Genomic DNA, 21,812 nt, shown 5'->3' with positions numbered 1-21,812 from the left:
AGTACAATAAATTTCTTCAATACTTAGACTTTTGTTAGGACCTTTTAACGTAATCTCAATTGAAATTGCCACTTCATTTTTTTTAGTGATAAATAATCTAAATCCTCAAATTCAACATGATACATAGATATCGATACTCATTTTACAAGGCAATCAAAGGACCCTTGAATTTGTCTGATTGAAATATTGAAATTACGGAATAAAAAAATTAGATTCTTGAACAAAAACGAATCTTAAATTAGCACTTAATTCGATACGCTCTTCAGTTGACACATTATAATTTTATGTCAGTCATTGAACATTTATTGAAGCCTTTTGGTTATTAAGCAAAGCTTTACGTTAAATTTGCTACCAATTCTTTTTTTACATTAAATTTCAAAAGAAAATGAACTGCAGCTGATGTTATTACATGTTAAAGATCAAATCAGATTTTCTTTTAAGAAAAATGCAGCTGGAAAATCAGCTGGTTGGGTGGTTTGACCAGGAGGTTCCCCCACTCCGAATATCTCGAAATAACGAGGTCGGATTAAAATTTGACCAAAGTTTGATATCTTGAAGAAAAAGACAGCCTGAACATGAAACAAATTCGTCGACTCTTCTCAGAGCGACAACATTTCGAAAAATTAAAGCTCCGGCAACCCTGACCCGAATGAATGCAAAATCCTTCTATGGATCACGCGTTAGTCGCATCGATGGCTCAAACGCGAATTCCCCTAAAGTCTTCCGGAATAACGCCTTTTTCAAGATGGTGTGTAGCAGCCAAGTAAACCATTCTTTGCTAAGAGCAAATATAGTTTAACGGTAGTCCCAGAAATGTATACTATCACTCGCTTTTCTGCAAATCTCACGGTATGGAGATAACCTAATGCTTAATTAACAATTTTAATCACGTAGCCCTAATTCAGAGCCGAATCTAAGCCAAATTTCAGGCTACATCGATTTCCGGAACTAACTGACGTATAACAAAAAACGATCACTAATTCCACCAACTACGTATGAACTTTTACAATTCCATCAAATATAACTTATTGGAAAATTCGACCCTGTAATTTTTTCTCCCTGTAGACCCTTCTATTATATATGTAATCCCTAAACTTTTCTAACCTTTACTCCACAAATCCCAAGTTTACAAATTTCGGTCAAATTCGAAAAAAATAAATTCAAAATTTTCAACATTCGGTTAAATTTAAAGATTTGTCCTAAATTAATATTAAAAGGGTCACTTCAACGTGAAAATTGACTTAATTTTTGTAATTTTTCGGTACAACTTCATGTCTTTCGCCGAATGCGGTAGGTACGTTTCATACTGGTAATAGTGTGTTTAAAATGTAAAAAAAACGTCATTCTGACGAAATGTATTAATATAATAATTTATGCAGGCATGCCTAAAAATTAGTGAACATATCAATCATTCAAATTAGAACCAAAGATTGAAAACCCAAACTTAGTCGGTGCATTTTTTTTACAAGGACTCGGTGGTAAAAATGTTTGTGTGTAGCAAATTGCGACCCCTCTATTTTACATCCCCTTAACTCCACCGAAACGCTTCCGCCCGACATCGATAAAACTTAAATTGGTAATACAATACAAACAAAATTAATGGGCATAGAACGAAAACATAATTCTCCCAAGAAGAGAATCAACAACAACAACGTCACGCCCATAGCTAATTTGTTTACGCTCTTAAACTGTTAGTTGATAAAAATTCCGATAGCGTCGAGATTAACGCAGTTGATTTAATTAACTAAATGTGGACATGTCTACATATACTACAAGGTGTATGTGTGTGTTTTGTAGCGCACATGAAAAGCCCTGCATTGCGCGGGATTCGAGCGGGTGTGATTAGAAAGTTCGCGCTGCTGACTCAGATCGCGGCAGATCAGTCGCGACGCGAGTTCCTTGCCTAGTATCTCGGAGTTTTTCACTGCATCCGTCCCGGAACTTTACGAATGCGCGATTGTTTTCAGTGAACTTCTGGAAAATAGTATTTTTGTGACGGTACGTTTTTTTTAAAAATTACTTGGAGATTTTTCCTATCTGTATTGTTTGAAAAGTTAGGGGTGTCGGTAACTTTAAACTTTAAAGTTATATAATTAGTAAATGTCAAGAAGCCTGTGATGGGTAACTTTTAAATTAGACGTTGTTCCTCCGAATAGGGGTAACGGCATGATCCTAATGTGTTTTTAATTTGTATTTATGTTAGCGAATGCTTTACGGTTTGTGGCCCTGAGCGAAGTATGTACTGACATTTACAAGGCATTCGTGTTTGAAATGTCAAGCGTACATTCTGCTATTCATTTTTCCCCATTACAAAATTACAGGTTGAGGAAACACTTGCAAAATCGCCCGCTGTGAATTTAAACATTTTATCACGAGCCACTTTCGGTTTTGCATGCCATTCCAGCATTGATGTCTCCAGGAAAATCGACCAATCAACCGCTTTTGCGGGGATTTTTTGCCTCAGTTTCAACCTTTCAGCACAATTACACGATAATTAAGTATTCGTGATCCTCGAAGATGAAAGTTATCCTAAAAGAGAAACCGTTTCGATTTAGGATCTAAAATGAATACAAGCGCAGTTAATTAATTCAACATCTTCTCGCAAAAGTGAAATTCTCGAAAATTATTGGAAATAAAAAATTTAATGAGAGGCCGGTTTTATTCAAGCAAATTATTATTCTAAACTATGCGCGATGTCGGAATGCAACCGCTTAATTTAATCGAAGTGTGAACTTCGCCAAATTTGATTTGTGGTGTGAATTTCTTTTCGAGCGCGCTAATCGATTTGTGTGGCGAAGAGTGTAATAAGACAATAAAAAAGCGAGCAAATTGAAAATTGCGACATGAAAAATTAATGTGCCCGAACGAGTTCTCTTGCAATTAAATTTGCTCGCTACTCCATTAGAAATTGGCAACGCTTGATAATCCCCACCTGCTGAAAGGGCGTGAGAAACGGTGGCAACAATTTATTTTCTCCATTATTCTAAACTAAATAAACTAAACATACACCACGCTGCGCGAAGGAAATTATTTCATTCCTTGATAAAAAGGAAAATTTCATTTTGTCCTCGCCTTTTCTCGCAACCTAATTTTTTGAGGTAAACGCTTGGAATTGAAATTCTCTATAAAATTCTTTATAAGAAACATTTTGCCTGTGCGAGGAAATCGAACATAACGAACGGATATTATCGTACTGTATTCAACAGCCGGAGAAGCCTTATAATCTTTTGAGACCCAGGTCCTTATTGCGTAAGGTGTAATGGAAATAAAATTGAGTGGGTGGAACGTTCCTCTTTTAATTCAATGAATTTATACGACAGATTTTCGATTTTTTACACTCGCATTATTAACATGGAGAGAATCGTACGGGACCGAGGAAATATTGTAATAACGGCTCAATGAGGAAAATCACTGCATTGTGTGAGCGGTTTAAAGGTATTAAGGGATGTTCAGTGAGCTCAGTTTTTCAGTGGAAACTTGGGGGTAAATAATATATTTCTACTAGGAGGAAAATCCGTATAATTTAAATATTTATGCTTACAATTTATGTATTTTGAGATTCTGCGTTCCCTTTCTTATGAGGCCAGCACCCGTATAAATAAAGCGCAAGAGCAGAAGCACACAGTACATGTCATCGTACAGAACATCGGCCCCCAAAGGAGTCGTATTAACAACAGATACCTATAAAGTATTAGGGCGGAATTAAGTTTTCTCTCTAATTGCATTGTTTGGGGTGTTGAATTCTAACGTTCAGTTGCTGCCTTGTAGTAGGTGAAAAACGGAAACTTTATGCGAAATTGAACAAGGTTTCCCATAAAGTAGAATTGTCGTGTTCGTTCGACCTACTAATCTGATTATAAACATTTTTGCTTCTCAATTTTCAGTGTTAAATACGATTTGGTTTTCGTATGTTGTAATTAGAATCGATTAATATTAAATAAACATGTAACAAGGACAGGTAGTAATAAATAAAGTAAAAGGAATTAAGCTATTATCAGAATTTCCATAGGCAGTCTATTGCTTTCGTGGGAGATTTTAGCCTTTCTACAAAAACGTAACTTATCAATTTTAATGGTACAAAGAGGTAGATGTACAAATGACAATGAGGGATCCTCTTGACACTCTCTTACAATTTTTTTGAAATTCATCAATTCTTCCGAAGATCTCTTGAAACTTTATTGAAATTTTCTTAAAGAAAAATGCAATTTTCCTGATATTTCCCTTGAATTGTTAATATCTAACATAGTTATTTAATATCACGTTGAGCCTTTTCAAAGCTCATGAGATTTTTAGCTTCTCCGTATTTTTCCTGAAATTCTGCCCAAATATATCAATATAAACTCCAAATTGTTACTAAATTCACAAGAAAATCTCCTAAAAACATTGTCCTCAGCTTTTCATTTAAAATGCGCGCCGTTGGAACCACCCTCTAGACTCCCAATTAATGAGCGAAGTGCTATGAGCACATAAGTTGAATGTTCCACTGTCAATGCATTAAAGGAAGTTGTGTAGATCCAGTGGCGTGCGATATTTACTGTACCACAGATAAAAACATACGCTTTCAATGCTGATTTTACTGTTTAAATATTTATGAGATATACTTACAACTCTTAATTTATTGATTGACTCTGCCCAGTTCCATTAGATTTCAGTTTGTCAAATGCAGGAAAACAGGTATTTATTTAATATTTTTTTATTAAAGTAGCCTGAGTTTGCTTTACAAATGAAAATCAATAATATACTCGTAAATTATTATTACATAACGGTATGTACACGTACAGGGTGTAAATCGAAAAGTGGAACATAGGCATTTAACATGGCAAATTACTTTTTCTTTGCGCAAACGTTTTCTAATTATTTTACGCAAAAATGCTTCAAATAAAAGTTATAGAGATATAAATTCTGCATCCAAATCATGTGAAACGATTATTCTACCTCTTCTTGTACGCGAAAAAATAAATTATAAAGATTCTGTTTTCACGAGTCTTTAGTCTAAGTGGCCATGGACTATGATAAAAGAAAAACATGTTCCACTTTTCGATTTACACCCCGTACAATATGTCTATCTGATATTATTGAATAGGAATAGGTAAATCGAAGCATACACATCCTCGTGAATAAACACCCAATGAAACAGTATACAGTATACCAAACAAACACGTTTCAGATGACAGTACTCAAAACAAACACATGAAATGCGCAACTCTCCAGGCTTTCCTGAAAATAACGAAAAATATTCCTCTAGACTTCCTTGAATTTTTTTTGGGTTTTCTCTGCAAGTTTCTTTTGAGTCTATCTAGAAATTTTTGTAGAAACCTTTTTAAAAGCACCCTAAGATTCTCTATAAAGTTCCTTTAGAATTTTCCTCATAAGTGTCAACACCTAGAACTCTCTTGAAATTCCTTTGAAGTTCTCTTAATATTTTCTTGAAATCATTTTAAAGAAGTGCAATTTGAAGAAATTAAATCAGTGTTAGTATTCTGGACGGCGGAATATGTTTAAAGTCTTTGGGCGATTGTGCGAACCAAATTCGGAAATAGCTTTATCAATTTACTTAAAAAAGAATTTGTGTTTTGCACCAAATGCGATTAATTAAAAATATTTTAATTGGTAGTAATTACTATACTGCATGTTTAGAGGGCTTACTACACATATAAGAACCAACCTATCCTGGAACGCCCTAAAAACTCTATTGAAATTGTATTTACTTTCTCTGAAAAAAACTGAAGTTCTCCTAAAGTTGTCCTGGAATTTAGCCTAGATCTTTTTTTCTTATTTTTTTATTTCCACTTGTACAGCTTATTTACTTTTACACAAATTCTTCGAATTAAGACTCATTTGTTATTTCGTCATATCAACTCCCTGCTGAAACGTGGACATCATATATCAATTTATTCTTTTGAATTATTTTACAATGCGTCCGCAATTTTCTTGATGCTAATTACAATTGAAGTTCTCCGAAAAATATTTCGAGACTGCCGAAATTCCATGAAAATGCTTTTGGTAAAGCTGTCTTGGTATTGTCTGGGAGTTTACCAAAAAAACCTGCAATGCTTGAAACTCACTTACAACCTTCTCGAAATTCCTTTGCAGTTATTTTTGTTTTCTGTGAAAAATTTATTGATGTGATGTTACATGTATCTGTCAGTTTCTCTGCCCACTTCATTAAAGGCAAAAGACGCGTCTGATACGCCACTGGAATTGTTTTACCGCGAATCTTAACAATTCAAATTGCCCTAGGACCAAGGTTCGTAAGTGGGTGCGCATGCTTTGCTTTCCTCAAGCGAGAAAAGGAAGGTAGCGAAGTTTTTTAGCTGAGGCTGCAGCACGTAGATGGCTTTGGGTGGCATGTGTTTGATTCGCAAATGTGGGTACATGTAGCTATCCTTTATTTTTCATATTAAGCTGTTTGCTTTTATAAATTTGAATTTGCAAGGCCTTATAAAATATTGCGCGTAAAATATGTTAACAGTGGAGGAAGTGGCCGTACTTAGGGGTAGTTTTTATTTGCGCATAAGTAGTTTTCTCATGTACGTATAGGTTTCATTGAGAATGTTGCTTCAATTTTGACGGGGTGTTGGGATAATTTAGGGTATCGCTTAATTTTTTTACGTGCAGGTGGAAAACCGAGTTAACCGTTAAATGGAAATTGGAAAATTCCACCGAATTATCTTTAATATGTAACATAATAAAATACTCCCACGAGTTTCTTAATAATGTAATGAGCTTCAGAATTTTTCCTAATATTCTAATAAGCCTCCCTTTTAAATGTTCTTGAAAATCGTTTGAATTTCATAAAAATACCATGCGAATCTTCAAAACGTTTCCTAATGTCCTTACTTATATAATAGACAATTATCCTGGAATTTTCGTAAGATTCCGTCAAATTCTTTGGAGGCTTAAGAATTCTCCCTTGGAATGATTCTCAATTCTGGGTGAAATTTGTTTACGAGCACATGCTCTCTAGAAAACATCTAGTTGTCACCCCCCGATTACAACACAATTTTAATATCGGCCCACAAAAAACCGCCAACCGTTTCATAATAATGTGCTCCAGCAAAAAAGCTTTTGTTACTGACTAATCCAATCGTCGGGGAATGAAATTACAAGGGGGCGAGCTTTGACTTTTAATTTTAACATATTTTGAAGAACTACAGCAGTATGAAGGGATAATGTCATTTTAATTAAAGTGGCTAATTAATTGGGATATATATTCATGTATAAGTAAAATCGATATTATGATTACGAGTAGTATTAACATGCGTACACATTTAATGCCGTAATAAATATCGACCATATGGGAATTTCACATCAATCAATGGCCTGCGGCCTGGGCCGTTGTCTCCTTAAAATGTGCACTAAAATAACTCATTTTCATTCTCAGCAGACGAACGCTTTGTTCCACGAACAAATTGGAGGGTGTTCTACTACCCCCTCGTATCGATTTTTAATTAAAACGACCACTATAACAGCCTAAATTTTTTAAAGTGCACATGTTTTAGAGTTCAATTAAAAAACGCAGCGGTGCGTTAAATTAGGTTGTGTTTTGGACGGGGTTGGGAGGTTCGAACAAACAGAATTTGTTAGCCCATTTTTATTAACCGCCGACTTTCTAACTGTTGAATCTTTTTGCGACAATTTCGACTGTGATTAACGACGTACCATTGTTTTAAGGGGTCGAAATTCGCACGTTACGATTTACGTTGCGCCCAAGACGCACAAAAGATGACACTCTCTGACAAAGGTGCGGCCGGCGTGATTATGTTTGTTGATGGGTTACGTAATGTCATTGCGTATTCATTACATCTTATTCTGAAATTATTGTATTTGCGGTCGACAGCAACGCCACCGTCACGAAACTCGCGATAACGGCATTTTTTGTGACACTTGAAGGCTGCTAAACTTTTTTTATAGAAATTCCAATACCGTTTGATACCGGTAGTGAAAGACAGCTTTTCAATAATCCTTCACCGTTGATTGGCGTCACTTACCGTATTGAATAAAAAAAGCTTAGGCATCTGAGAATTGATTAAAATGCAGGACATCCCCCCCAAGTGCATGTTATTCCTGAGGCGTGCAATCAATCATCCTGATGATGATTCGGTGAGATTTGCACGTAAGTAAAAATCCTTGGTTAAGAATTATAAAAAAATCAGGATCGAGTGCAGTGGAAGAGCAGAGGCGTAACCGGAATGTAGTTACCATAATAATTGAATTTATAAGTTATTACCGCTAATCGTGTGAGGAGTGCGTGCGCGTTCCTCTCAACGATTTTTTATTCCCGTTTGTAGATTAGTAGTGGATTATGAAACTTTTACATTTTGCACTCGATGTGGAGTAATCGTTACGGGTGAGATCTTAGCCGTAATTAAGTCGCGCTTAGATTAATGAGAAGAAAAAAGGAAAAGTAACGCGATGTTCTGTAAGGCCAAGGTTATGGTGTTATACCCGCGGTCAATTATTGCAACATAGATGAATTTTGAGCCTAGGCTCGAGGCGAGCTTAATTAGTTATAAGAAAAAAAAAGGTGAACATGTTTACGACTCGACCGCTGAAAGTAACATTAATTTCGCGTTTCGAATGTATGTGTTTAAAATTGAGCGTAAATGAAATTTTTGGTAAAGGGTCAAAGTTTTATAACGGTCCTTGTGGTGTCGGAACTGTACGAGAAGATTAATGCGTGGCAATTAAAGGAAATTATACCTTTAAAGTCAGGTCTTTTAAATTGACCAAAAATTACCTGGAAGTCTTCTTATAAATAAATACATCCTTTTTAACTTGGTATATACTCACTGTATATTAAGTATATTTTTTGCATTTCTTGCAGTCCTTACAACTAATTTCCCTATTTTTCTGTATTTCCAACTTATTTTTACTATTTTGAAATTTAATATTTGCATGATAAGTGCGGAATAATTCGGTAATTTAACTGACTTTGTCCTTTCAACATGATAATTTGTAATTGCAATTTGTAAGCCTTCTACCCTGGTATAATTTTTCTCTACAAAATGAAAATTGGTCAGTCGAATAATAAGCCGAGTGGCTACGTAACTGTTATCCAGGTTCGCTTTTAAAAAGGCTTTAGATGAAATTTCCACGAGAAATAATCAGAATCTATTACATTTTTGCACATTGAAATTGTAAGTAAGTTCAGTTCAGAAGTTCAGTCTATTTTGAAATACATTTGGCCTTTATAAAAAACAAAGGTCCTTATACGGAAAATAAACTGTATGATTTGTACCTCCATCGTGGCACTCTCCAATGGCACAATCCTGATAACAGTAGCTCCTAATACGGATTTAATTTTTCGAATTGTTTAGAAAGTAGTCATTTCGGAGATTATTTAGGGGTGCGCATTGTTGCAGGTTTGTTAGCAGAAAATGAGCAGGGTTGTCGTAATATAGTCTTTTAATCATTTCAAAATTTGAGTGAATTTAGATTTGTGGGGACGTTCGAAGCTCCCATTGTAAAGTTAGAAATCATGAACTTTGGTTCTATACGAAGACAGAATGTTGGAGTAACAAGACCTAAAGTGGTTTTTATCTGCTCCAAACCGCAGCGTAAGGATGAACTCATTTCTGTATTGTAGGAAATGCTACGTGACATTTTGTAACACACATGGGATGTTGAGTTATCATCTTTGCTTTCGTTTAATTTGTAGGTCAGGAACGAAAAAAACGAATCAGTTATTAAAGATGGCCGATTTCATTAACAAGGACCCATTTTTGTAGACGTTAATTAATTCAAAAGAATAGGTAGTGATCACTGATCACTAGAAAATGAGTTTTAAATCCATACGGGTTTGGGCTCAAAGTATAATTATTTTTTCGAGATTGATTCGGGCCCGGGTAACCAGAGCAATCAGTGTGTATTCCGTAAGTAAATTTTTTTTCTGATAGTTTCGGTACTAAGTCGCAGTAGTGGGCTCGCATCAGAAAAAAAAAGTTAACAGAAATCGGTTCTGTATTACTCGCGCATCCCCCGTTTGTTAAGTTGGCTATAAAATTCATTGTTTCTTATAAAGTACGTCGCCAATGGTAACGCCTTTTATACATTACTTAAAGGATGCTGCTTAACTTTTCGTATCTAATTTTGTTGATTCTATTACCATGGCTACTCCAGCCTTTGGAAAAACATTTTGGTCTCATAATAAAATATTAATAAAAGACTCCCTTCGATCGCTCGGATTTAAAATGGGCGTAATAGCTATTAAGGAAGGTTAAATATAAACGTACAGTTTTTAATGGAGAGTTTGTCATTGAACCATGTTTTGTTGGAATTTTAGCCAAAACCGAGTAATTTTCTTTCAGATTTCCACATACAGTTTAAACGTTTTCCAATAATCGGTTTGCGCCAAGCTTTCAACAATTGTACACGATTGTGGGGCGTGATTTTTAGTGCCAGGTATGTTTATAAGGACCAACTGCCAAGTTACCATTATCTGGCACATTTGACAAATGCATTTTGCATATTTCATCTGCCCCCCATTTCCATAGTACATAATCTACCTGCAAATTTTTAACGTCAAAGTAGTCGTAAAATGGAACTCATAGGTAAATATGAGATTTGTTGAGGCGAGCTGCGTCAATTTGTACTCACACCAGAGATTAGATGACGATTTTGCTGCTTCATCTGGATCCATTTTTCTCGATAGCTTTGAAGCAAGCTTAATTCACACCCTCAATTTTTAATTGCAACGTTTTCGCAACTATAGAAACTACCATGGCCTACGGATTATAAATATAAAATATTCACTCCATATTCATCAGATTTTCATTATTTAACAACCATAAGCGGAAACGTAACAAACAACTTCTATGAACTTCCTTGAAGCTCCATACGCTACTTACATTCCTTGTAACTATTTCGTAACGGTACAAGCAGCGACAAAATCACATGGGACATTTGCCAGGGCAGTACTTTGGGCATCAGAAACCAAAGTGGCGATTGCGGGTATTTTTCTTGAAATGGAAATTTTAAACGCTAGCTCCGTGCCTTTGCGGTTAAATAAACTAGCACACAAAAGTGAAGTAATTCTAACGTATCAGATTTTATCCACGCTAAGGAAAAGACTATAAAGTACTTGAGCAGTTAGGTAGGCGGATTACAGTCGCGTAATATTACCGTTTTCAGTCGAGGATCAATCAATTAAACGTGCCGGTGTATTTTTTTGCTGAATTAATTTTTCTAGTGTGCAAATTACTCCTTTAATGGTCAAGATACATTGAGAACTTTTAAAAAACAATTAACCTTACCCTCCTGTCCTGTTTGACGCAATCCATAAACACAGAGCGTTCGAAAAACTATATCCGAGACTATATCCAAAATACAGCGATTTACCAAATAATCTATCTAAGTAGTTTGCACAACGGAAACTTTCAATATACAGCTCCACTTGTCCAAATCATTGCCGTTGTAAGGGGGCCCGTCTCTAGTCAATTTTTGTATGAACATCATCTGCAGTAGGACATTTTAAATATGAGGTACCGATATTTTATTTATGTAAAAATTAAGGGTTGTATATCTTTAAAAAAACCGTCGTAATTTATAGTTCATTGGGGTTTAATAGTCATTTACATAAAAGTCCGGAAAATGATTGAAGTACGAGACCTCTTTGGGGAGAAATGAAATTTTTTCCCGACAGCTCGTTCTCAAAATTTTCGCTTCTTTCTCTTAGGAAATGTGCCTCAATGGAAATTTAACGGTATCACCTTCGTCGTGTTGAATATTTTCATTAAGAGCAAGTCTCTAAGACTTCAAATAAACCCAATTTTTAGACGCATACCTCCCTACAGTATCTGCCCTCGCTTTTTAAATTTTATTTTTGATAAAGAGGTGTCCCAATAATGTCTATGTCTGATATTTTTAAAAACCTAATGATGAGCGCATGCTCAACGAGGGCACTTAACAAAAGTAGGTGACTGCCTAATCCTTTTCTTAGGTTTCGATGTCGATCCTTATTGTTCTGCCCCAGAAAATTATTGTATGGAAATTGTATGAAATTATTCTATAGTGGGCCATCCTGACAAATGAGCCATTTAAATAGAGAAAAAATATACAATACAAGATTCTTCTTCTCGAAGTCCATAATTCTAGGATGGTGGAATGCAGTCCTCCACCTTTTCATTTCTACATAACTACCCTAACTATTTGGTATATGTATCTGAGCCTCTGTCGTGCTACCCCTCTCTTAACCTCAGACCTACCTCCTACAGCTAGCTGTACTAATCCCTCATGGAGTATATTCTTTGCATATTTCTGGTGTACCCTTTTGGAATTGTGACCCTTTCTCTTACAAACAAACCCACTTTAGAATTTTCGTGATTTTCAAGCATGTGTTGAGTGATACTGGATTGTTCTTTGAGTGGCATTTTCTAAAGTAGGTACGCCAGTTTACCTAATTTATACTTGACCACAATCCTTACAATTAATTGTAAAAATTCCTCATTTTGCTTGCATGTTCACGTTATAAAATTACAATTTTGAATTCTGACATTTGCAGTAAGTGGTAAGTGAGAAGTAATTCGGTAATACGAGTAGTTTGTCAAAATTATCCGCACTTTGTCCAAAGCTTCATTTGTCATTCCTGATTCGTTCTTAACTTGATTTGCTACAAAACTGTTGTTAACTGCAATTTCTTTGGTAAGGTTGGGCTCTATATGGTGTTATTTTCAAATGGAAATAGGCAGTCGAGGTACCCGAAAAATTAGACAACTCACAGCAGCTAATTTGCATTGTATACAATAGTTTTTATCTCTCTCGTTTATTACAATTTCGTGACACTAGAGAAAATGTAGATAAATTATATGCTAATCTATTATAAGGATTTGGTTGAATAATAGAATCTCAACACTTTTCTGACATAACTCTTTTGCCTCAGTTGCAGAAGGCAATTATTTTAAAGGAACTTCGATTCTTTGGGTATTTTCCAAAATAATACCCTAACAGCATTGAAACGCATTTTGTAAGAGCCTTCCAATGATGTTTCGTTCATGAGGTTGCCATTAAAAAATGTTTGGGGTAGTTTGTAAAGCGTAGGGGGGTGAAAGTAGCGAGGAAATCCCTGTGGGAGAATTCACCTACGGTATGTATTTGAATGATGGAATATTCGTCCCGTAATTCATGTATCGCGTGCTTCACAAGTGTAATTCGCATCAAAACAAAAAAATTTCGTTAACGAAAGCTCTTCTCAGAATGTTCGCTCCCAAAGGAAATTTAAGGATACCCTTTTCGCAATAATTTTTTTGTCTTAAGTATTTTTATTAAAAGTAAATCAAAATGACTCCAAACATGCACAAGCCCAATTTATAGAATCATGCACAAACCTATCCAAAGATGACCTTTTATTGGTAGTACATGTCTGTTTTTAAAACATTTTTTAAAGTATTGACCGGCAAGAACTTTGTAATGCACCTCCAAAGAGATTTTCTCAAGAAAATGTAGGCTTTCCGTCTATTCTCAGCGCCGAGATCTCAAACACTCAGATGATTGGTCAGGGGGCCAGAATTCACGCAGATCTATGGTGGGGTTTTTATGAAAAGCTCACTATGGTTCTTGTAGTCTTGGAGTCTATCTGCCAGTAGTCATTTCTAAGTCTTGTGGTATAGTAGATTGGAACTCCTAATGCTTTTATGGCATTTTATTATTTAACATGAAAATTTGCGAAAAATGTCCTTGTCTCACTCCACCCACGTTAGCAGAATATGGAACCAGAGTATCTGACGATGGCGCCTAAACAATCCTGGTTGCACAACCCCATTTTTTTTTTAAAAAAAAAGGAGTAATCTTGTTTCCAGCTTACTGTATTAGGCAATAGGCGCAATTCGGCACTTTGTGTAGCTACACTATAAGCCTACAAGGGGTCTTCGTGATATTCTATGGACCTGTAGTAAACACACGGTCTTAAAGTCATTTTGAAAGCTCTTGATCTAACTACTAGTTCAGTAGAATCTGCTCGCACAAATTTAAGATAATGCTTGACAATATCGTTACCACTCCAGACAATAATGGAAAAATTAATATACCAGTTAACTACCTAATAGTTCCCCACATATTCCTCGAAGGAATGCGTTTACAACGGATAACGACTTCCATCCATGGTGGGCTGAACAACATCCCATCACCTCTTAAGTCCTAAACGTGCCATTTAATTGCAAGTTCTCGTTTTGCAATGAACCTCGTGTACATAACGTTAGAATTCTATTACCTTCTTCATCAGGTGAATGTTAAGATTCTGCATGACAAACCCGCAAGAATTCTTATTAATAATAACAAACTTTTCCAAGTTTTTTTATTACATAATCACAACCTTGAGGTTCGCATCAATAGGTCTCATTAAATTAACGATGACCAGGTACGTGGAATTTTGACAGCTCTAACTGTGCGCATCTTATTTGAGGCCCGTTGTAGTGCACATGTTCGCAATTGTCAATTGTTCCTCTTAAACAATACGCGGACCTACCATATCTGGCACACCTCTCTCTTAGTTACAATGATAAAACTGGTATTCTATAATAATTTCAACAGGTTACATAACGTCTATTCATTTTCTTAGTCACGTATGTAAACTGCATTCCTTTAAGTTGTAAACAAAAGTCACACTCAGAGGAGGATGAATTTGTTGGATGTCCATTTGGGTTTTCGAATTGTCAGCTGTCACTAGGTAATATACAGTCCATGACTTGTAGCGAGAGGCTGCGTTTTTCAATATTGAGAAATGCGACTTATGAAATATTAAACAGACACGACTGTCCTTGCAATGCGTAGGACATACAGGATTGCGATGTTAAATATATGGAAATGTAATCTTTAGCTGTAGAAATTAACTTTTACTACAATTTGTTTGTCGTTTTCAGCTTATTTTTCGCATTTTGATTCAGAATACTGCAATCTGTGCCTACTAGAAATTACCTACTGGAAACAAGATATCTTCCATTTTAGTCTCGATTTCAGTGTATCATTCCCCATGATTGCGGTTTTATAATAGGGTATAATAGTTATTTATTATACAGGACGATAAACGATAACTATTGAGTGAAAGATATTTAACTTTCACGAGATGGTTAGTTTCCCTTTATCGTAGTGTATAATACAAAACTTTAGTTTATAGCATAAGCCATATAAATCATTGCTTCTAACAATTCTGAATTTAATTTAGAGACGTCAAAAATAGCAAGCTTTGGTTCTGCCGCCCCGATCGTTGCTATATAAATATAATTGTCATATGTTCTGGACATCGTTTTATATCGTGCATTTGAAACAAGAATGACAGATGAAGTCATTAGAATGCACAATCATTTGTTTCACTTTACCTACCCTTACGGTTAAAGCGATCACTTCATCTATCCTTACGGTCAAAGAACGGCTGAGCCTACTCATTCAAATCTATTAAAATGTCACTTTAACATAATATGCTACAAAATAACACTAATTTACTGATTGACAACTGATGGCTGTGAATTTTCTTCGGAAATATTTCACAATTTCTACAGTAATGTTTTACGACATATCGCCCGTAAAACTCAAAGCGCAATATCATAGAATTGGAAAGTAATAATTTTAAATACTTACCCCATGCAAAAGCCCATGGCGATTCGCAATCTAAAATCGTTTTCAAGGTAACTGAATCACAAACCACAATACAATTTTTTGGAATGTTACTTCTTGAGACCATGGGCGTAAAATATTAAAATGTCTAGAAAAACCACGTATGGACCCTGATACCTACTGCAAGACATCGCTTTTAAGGCATTTGGACCTTGAAAAGACTTGAAAATAAGAAGTTTAAATCGAAATCTCTTTCAAGACGATTGATGCCAAGAATACGTGCACATAAAAAATAGAACATTTTAAGCCCTTTGTTTCTGAAGTTTTAGACTTATGGCATCAACCTCAAAATTCGAAAATAAAAGGCCTAGATATCGAGTTTTAAATGAAGGGTTTTATTGAGGCAGGTTTCTTAGGGGAGATTGGACAAGGTTTGAGAAGCGAATTTTCCACGTTGAGTTTTTCTCTTGATTTGAGACCAATAGTCCGACATCAGTTTTGAACGAAACGAATACATTTGGGGGGAACTTTAAGGGGCAAACTGAGAGATATACCGTGTGCAAGGACTACATTAGTCCTTGCATAGTTGAGATAAATGCCTATCTACATTCAACCATTCAACGTGTGTTACATGTGTTGGATCATGTCGTAGATGGAGTTCCGAAACGCTGCTTGTGTGAAACCATCAACATCGCTAACGGGTTTCTTACGTTACCTTTTTTTTTTAGATTTGCCCGATTTAAAAGTTTGTAAAGCAGAAGTCACTGTTCGCATCCCAACCTTCACTGAAATGAAACTAAAGTAACTCGCCTGTCTTACTGCGGCGATTGGTGGCTCACTTTTATCTGTTTCTCGTTCAAAATAACGAATAAGGTTGGAAATAAGTTGCTTACTTTTTCCTGGTAATCCTGATGGCATTTTTGAGTTATACAACCTTTGACGCAAAATATCGCAGTGAAACTTACGGAAGTTATGCTTCTATAATTTTATTGTTCTTTATGGAACTAACTGATTTTTTATCGGCTAATGTGGCAAAACGCGATAAAACGGTAGCAAAATTGACGTGTCATAATGCACGCCAACTACCACAATTTAGATTGACAGGTAACCTGAAAACAAAAAAACATTTTCACTAAAAGTTTTTGGTTTAATTTTTTAAATAACACACAACTAGGGAATGCAATACCGGGATCGTGGGATCCCGAAATACCGGGATCCCGCAGCACTTTTGCGGGATTAATCCCGCACATAAATGGAGCGGGATCCCGCGGGATTTGCGGGACTGAGGAATTTGTCGACCAAGGGAACGACTCTGTTTGCTTTGTTAATGAAACGCATAACGGAGAAATTAGTTTTAAAATAATCGTTAAACTTTTTTCGTTAAAAATGTACTATGATTTTTGAGGCACTTTAGAAGTTCGCCTTTTTATGCTTTACAGGTGAGGTTTTTTTGAGTTCTAAGTTAGGCTGAAGGTACTTTTTTGTTGAATATTGTGATAATTAGCGATTTATTTTAATACAGAAGTTAACTACACAAAATTGCTTATTTGCCAACTTATTTAAAATTTTGCGGGATCCCGCTCCCGAGGGATTAACATCTAAGGATCCCGCAAATACCGGGATTGAGATTTTGCTGCGGGATTGCATTCCCTAGCTGTAACTTTTGAACTAGTAGCTCAATCTTGGAACTGTTTGAAATTATGGATTCTACATGCCATTTTCTATAAGAAAATTTGTTTTCCGGGTCGATCTGAGACAAATTTTTTTTCGGGGCTCAAAAAAAGGCAGTGCTCGAACACCAAAATTTCTCGGGCAAGCGTAGAATACAATTCGTACTTTTTCGATCAGACTTCTCAATCAAAAGTTATAGACTAGAAACCAATTTCGAAAAAAAATTCAAAGGGCTGTAACTTTTGAACTAGTAGCCCAATCTTGGAACTGTTTGAAATTATGGATTCTACAGGCCACATTCTATAAGAAAATTTTTTTTCCGAGTCGATCTGAGACAATTTTTTTTTCGGGGCTCAAAAAAAGGCAGTGTATAACCTTCCTTTTTTACCAAAAATCGACTACACCAAAATTTCTCGGGAAAACACTTTTTCTTATTAATTTTGGTGCGTAGAATCCAAAACAATTCGTACTTTTTCGATCAGACTTCTCAATCAAAAGTTATAGACTAGAAACCAATTTCGAAAGAAAATTCAAAGGGCTGTAACTTTTGAACTAGTAGCCCAATCTTGGAACTGTTTGAAATTATGGATTCTACATGCCACATTCTATAAGAACATTTTTTTCCGGGTCGATCTGAGACAATTTTTTTTTCTGGGCTCAAAAAAAGGCAGTGTATAACCTTCCTTTTTTACCAAAATTCGACTGCACCAAAATTTCTCGGGAAAACACTTTTTCTTATTAATTTTGGTGCGTAGAATCCAAAACAATTCGTACTTTTTCGATCAGACTTCTCATCAAAAGTTATAGACTAGAAACCAATTTCGAAAAAAAATTCAAAGGGCTGTAACTTTTGAACTAGTAGCCCAATCTTGGAACTGTTTGAAATTATGGATTCTACATGCCACTTTCTATAAGAAAATTGTTTTTCCGGGTCGATCTGAGACAATTTTTTTTTCGGGGCTCAAAAAAATGCAGTGTATAACCTTCCTTTTTTTTACCAAAATTCGACTACACCAAAATTTTTCGGGAAAACACTTTTTCTTATTAATTTGGGTGCATAGAATCCAAATCAATACGTAGTTTTTCGATCAGACTTCTCAATCAAAAGTTATAGACTAGAAACCAATTTCGAAAAAAAATTCAAAGGCTGTAACTAGGGAATGCAACACCGGGATCGCGGGATCCCGAAATACCGGGATCCCGCAGCATTTTTGCGGGTTTAATCCCGCACATAAATGGAGCGGGATCCCGTGGGATTTGCGGGACTGAGGAATTTGTCGACAAAGGGAACGACACTGTTTGCTTTGTTAATGAAACGCATAACGGAGAAATTATTTTTAAAATAATTGTTAAACTTTTTTCGTTAAAAATGTACTATGATTTTTGAGGCACTTTAGAAGGTCGCCTTTTTGTGCTTTACAGGTGAGGTTTTTTTGAGTTCTAAGTTAGGATGAAGGTACTTTTTTGTTGAATATTGTGATAATTAGCGATTTATTTTAATACAGAAGTTAACTGCACAAAATTGCTTATTTGCCAATTTATTGAAAATTTTGCGGGATCCCGCAAATACCGGGATTGAGATTTTGCTGCGGGATTGCATTCCCTACGCACAACTCAAGAACCTACATTTTGTGAAATAAACTGATTTTTTTTAAATTTTGTAAATACGTTGACATCACAATATTCCCCAAAAACAGAATTGATGACGTGTAAATTAACGAAAGGTCTACTTCACTTTTATATAACGAAATCCACTACTTTAATACTATTTTTGTAACGAATTGCAGTAGGTACCCATTGCAAGATCCAAGAGACGCAAAGAAACTATAAAATTGCAGTAATAGAACATGAGAAATCGGAGAACATCACATATTGTTACAATGATCGAATAAACTAATGTACTTTAAAATACATTGGGCACTGAAATAACCAATTTTCATTTCTGGTGTTTTTACAGCAACTATTCCTCGCCAAGGGCCGAATTTAATTACGGTAGTTCCTTTAAGAAACGATTTCATTCCCACGGCAAATAATTCTTCCTATAGAAAACTGAATGAAATTCCGAACCTCAACTTAATACGACAAAATAAAAATCTCTAATGAGAAATACGTTGTACAATGGTTTCGGACAATAATTAAAATGACGCCCGAGGACCAAACGAAAAGAGGACAGTGAATAACGGGCTGTTACACAATTTAATTAAACGGGGCAACATTTTATGTACTTATGTGCTTATCATCCTAGAACTTTATCTGCGATTCTAATTAACAGCTATTGACGAAGTTCTTCCTGAAGTCCTACGTAATGATTTATTCAAACAATGTTCAATTAACGTTACGTCAGGTCAAGAATAACTGCGCAAGACTTATTACCTCACGAAAGGTAAAAGTGTCGACATAAAGTATGCATTTGCTCGTAGGTTCTATTCTAAAGTAGATAAAAGTAACAAATTCATGCTAATGACAACGCATGCACTAGGTACCCCACTTGGATATTAACTTCAAACCGCAATTATAATTACAAATTGAACGCGTCATTAAGGCAACGGTAGCTTTTCTGATGTAAAAAAGAAATGGGTTTCATTTGTTTTAACTTTCACTAGCATACACTGGTGAGCATGAAGAAGTTCATTATACTTTTAGTGCGGTGTGTAAAACAGTTTAAAATGTCAGCAGCATTCCGCCACGAATAATACCACAAATTTCTAAACCGCAACCCATTCGTTTCTAAAACGGTTATTCACCATCAATCACGCATTGCCATTACGCAAACCGGTCTCAATTACACTAATTTGCGAATTTACCTACTGCACAAGTGAAGTAAATCTCCTTGATCTCCCTTATGCAATCGCCCATTCTTTGTTAAGTATGAGAATCGATATTTAATATCAAAATTTTCTTTGTTCCAAAAGTAATTTTGTGATGATATAAGTTTCATGCTTCCCCTGAAATTCTCATTAATCTTGTAGCCAATATATTTTGATTGAGAAATTTTGCAATTTTACACGATAAAGACGGACGGAATTCGTCTACCCTTCGCGCACGATAAAATTTGATCTTAGATCTGATGTCTGGGTTATACGCTGCTGCAAGTGAAACATTAATACGAGTCTTGGCGTGTGCAAGTCCTATCAAATTTGCATAATGATGGTTACTTATTTGTCTGCATCTATTGCTGGAAACCGACTGTATTTGAATACCAACTTCAAAGTTGAAACGCTTTCGAAAGCACTCTACTTAATTTCGTCTTATCAAAATTAAGGACTGAATGTAGATGCCTTGATTTAAAATATTAGTTTATATCGACTGGTAGGTTTTGAAAAGTGGCCCCTTTGCCCCTTATGCGTCAGTTACGTGCTTTCGTTTCTGACACATTTCTCCCTTACACATGGTAAATTAACTGAACTGCTATTGCTTCGATCTGCACTAGGAAGTAGTAGCACGTTTTCAATTAGAATACATGCCAATTAAAGATATTTGACGGTGGTTTTCATTGCTCATTCCATCCCTACCACACCCAGCTTTCAATTCGGAAACATTGTGTGACATTACATGAAAGTACCTGCTTGGCAAACTTTAAAAAAATGGATATTAAGAACTTTCAACTCGGACCACAGTATAACATGATACCATTGTATTTATAAATACAATGATGATACCCAAGGTAAAACTTTATATATTTATAAATGAACGTCCAAAATGTCATTTTTCCCCAAATATGGCACTAATTCAGAATTAGAAAATTAATTTTTTGAATTTACATTATGGTAAGCATAGGAAAATTTACGCATGTACCGCTTTGAAGTTGAACAAGAACAATATTATGCCTGGCGATTACGAGCCATACCAAGAAACATATTCCAGTCCAGCAAACGAGCGCTGTTGCCGCGATCTTTTCGGACTTAAAATTTTCATACCGAGCACGTGAAAGACATGCGTGTTTCCTATTGGTTTAAAGGGAAACATACTACGAAGACGTGGCATCAATTTTGGTGTGTTGAAATTGAATATTTAGCGAAGTTATAAGTGCAAGCATGTGGCATTTTATGTACAAGAGATTTTAAATTTTCGTATTAGTGGAAATTTAGTGGTTAAAATTCCAGAGCCGCTAAGTAAACAAAGTTGAACTTTAAAAAGAGAACACACGTTCTTCCTGAGTGCGATCATTTTCATTCGGTATATTGGTGAAGGTTTTGTGGTTCAATTTTAAGCACCATGACGAGGAGCTAGTTTCGCGATTTAACGATTTAACATCAGTGAATAATATTTAGTGTTCAGTTCTACTAAATTTGGATATCTTCGCGGAGAACATTTCAACAAATTCACGTTCGTGGCAAATTACTAGGTACCCGTAATTTCATACGTGTGCAGTTAGACGAATTGCTGTAGATTACGGGATGAAGAAACACTTTTTTACGGCCTTCTTCGTACCTTCGGGTTAAATTAGACAATAATTAATATTCACTCACACCAAAAAGCTTAAATAATTGGGAAAAATTTAAAATTAACACATTGGAATTTCGGAAGTTCATCGATGCCACTGAGTCTCCCAAATTATTAATTTAAGTCAATATTGTGACCTTCCTTTGTAGCAG

The 21,812-nt window shown here is 35.5% G+C and overlaps 1 protein-coding gene across 2 annotated transcripts in view; it reads left to right on the top strand.

The window, feature by feature from the left end:
* The first annotated feature begins 1,766 nt into the window (after positions 1–1,766).
* The window catches only part of LOC116173266, a 133,565-nt gene continuing 113,519 nt past the window's right edge, over positions 1,767–21,812 (top strand). Inside the window, exon 1 of one of the 2 annotated variants that reach the window (XM_031490624.1) lies at positions 1,767–1,998. The gene's annotated coding sequence lies outside the window, so the exon portion shown is untranslated. The remainder of the gene's footprint in view (positions 1,999–21,812) is intronic. The other variant, XM_031490623.1, reaches the window with a different exon arrangement.

The sequence above is a fragment of the Photinus pyralis genome, unplaced genomic scaffold, assembly GCF_008802855.1.
Source record: "Photinus pyralis isolate 1611_PpyrPB1 unplaced genomic scaffold, Ppyr1.3 Ppyr1.4_LG6, whole genome shotgun sequence".
Lineage (NCBI taxonomy): Eukaryota > Metazoa > Arthropoda > Insecta > Coleoptera > Lampyridae > Photinus > Photinus pyralis.
The sequence above is the reverse complement of the archived record's forward strand: the minus strand, read 5'-3'. Positions and strand labels throughout refer to the sequence as shown.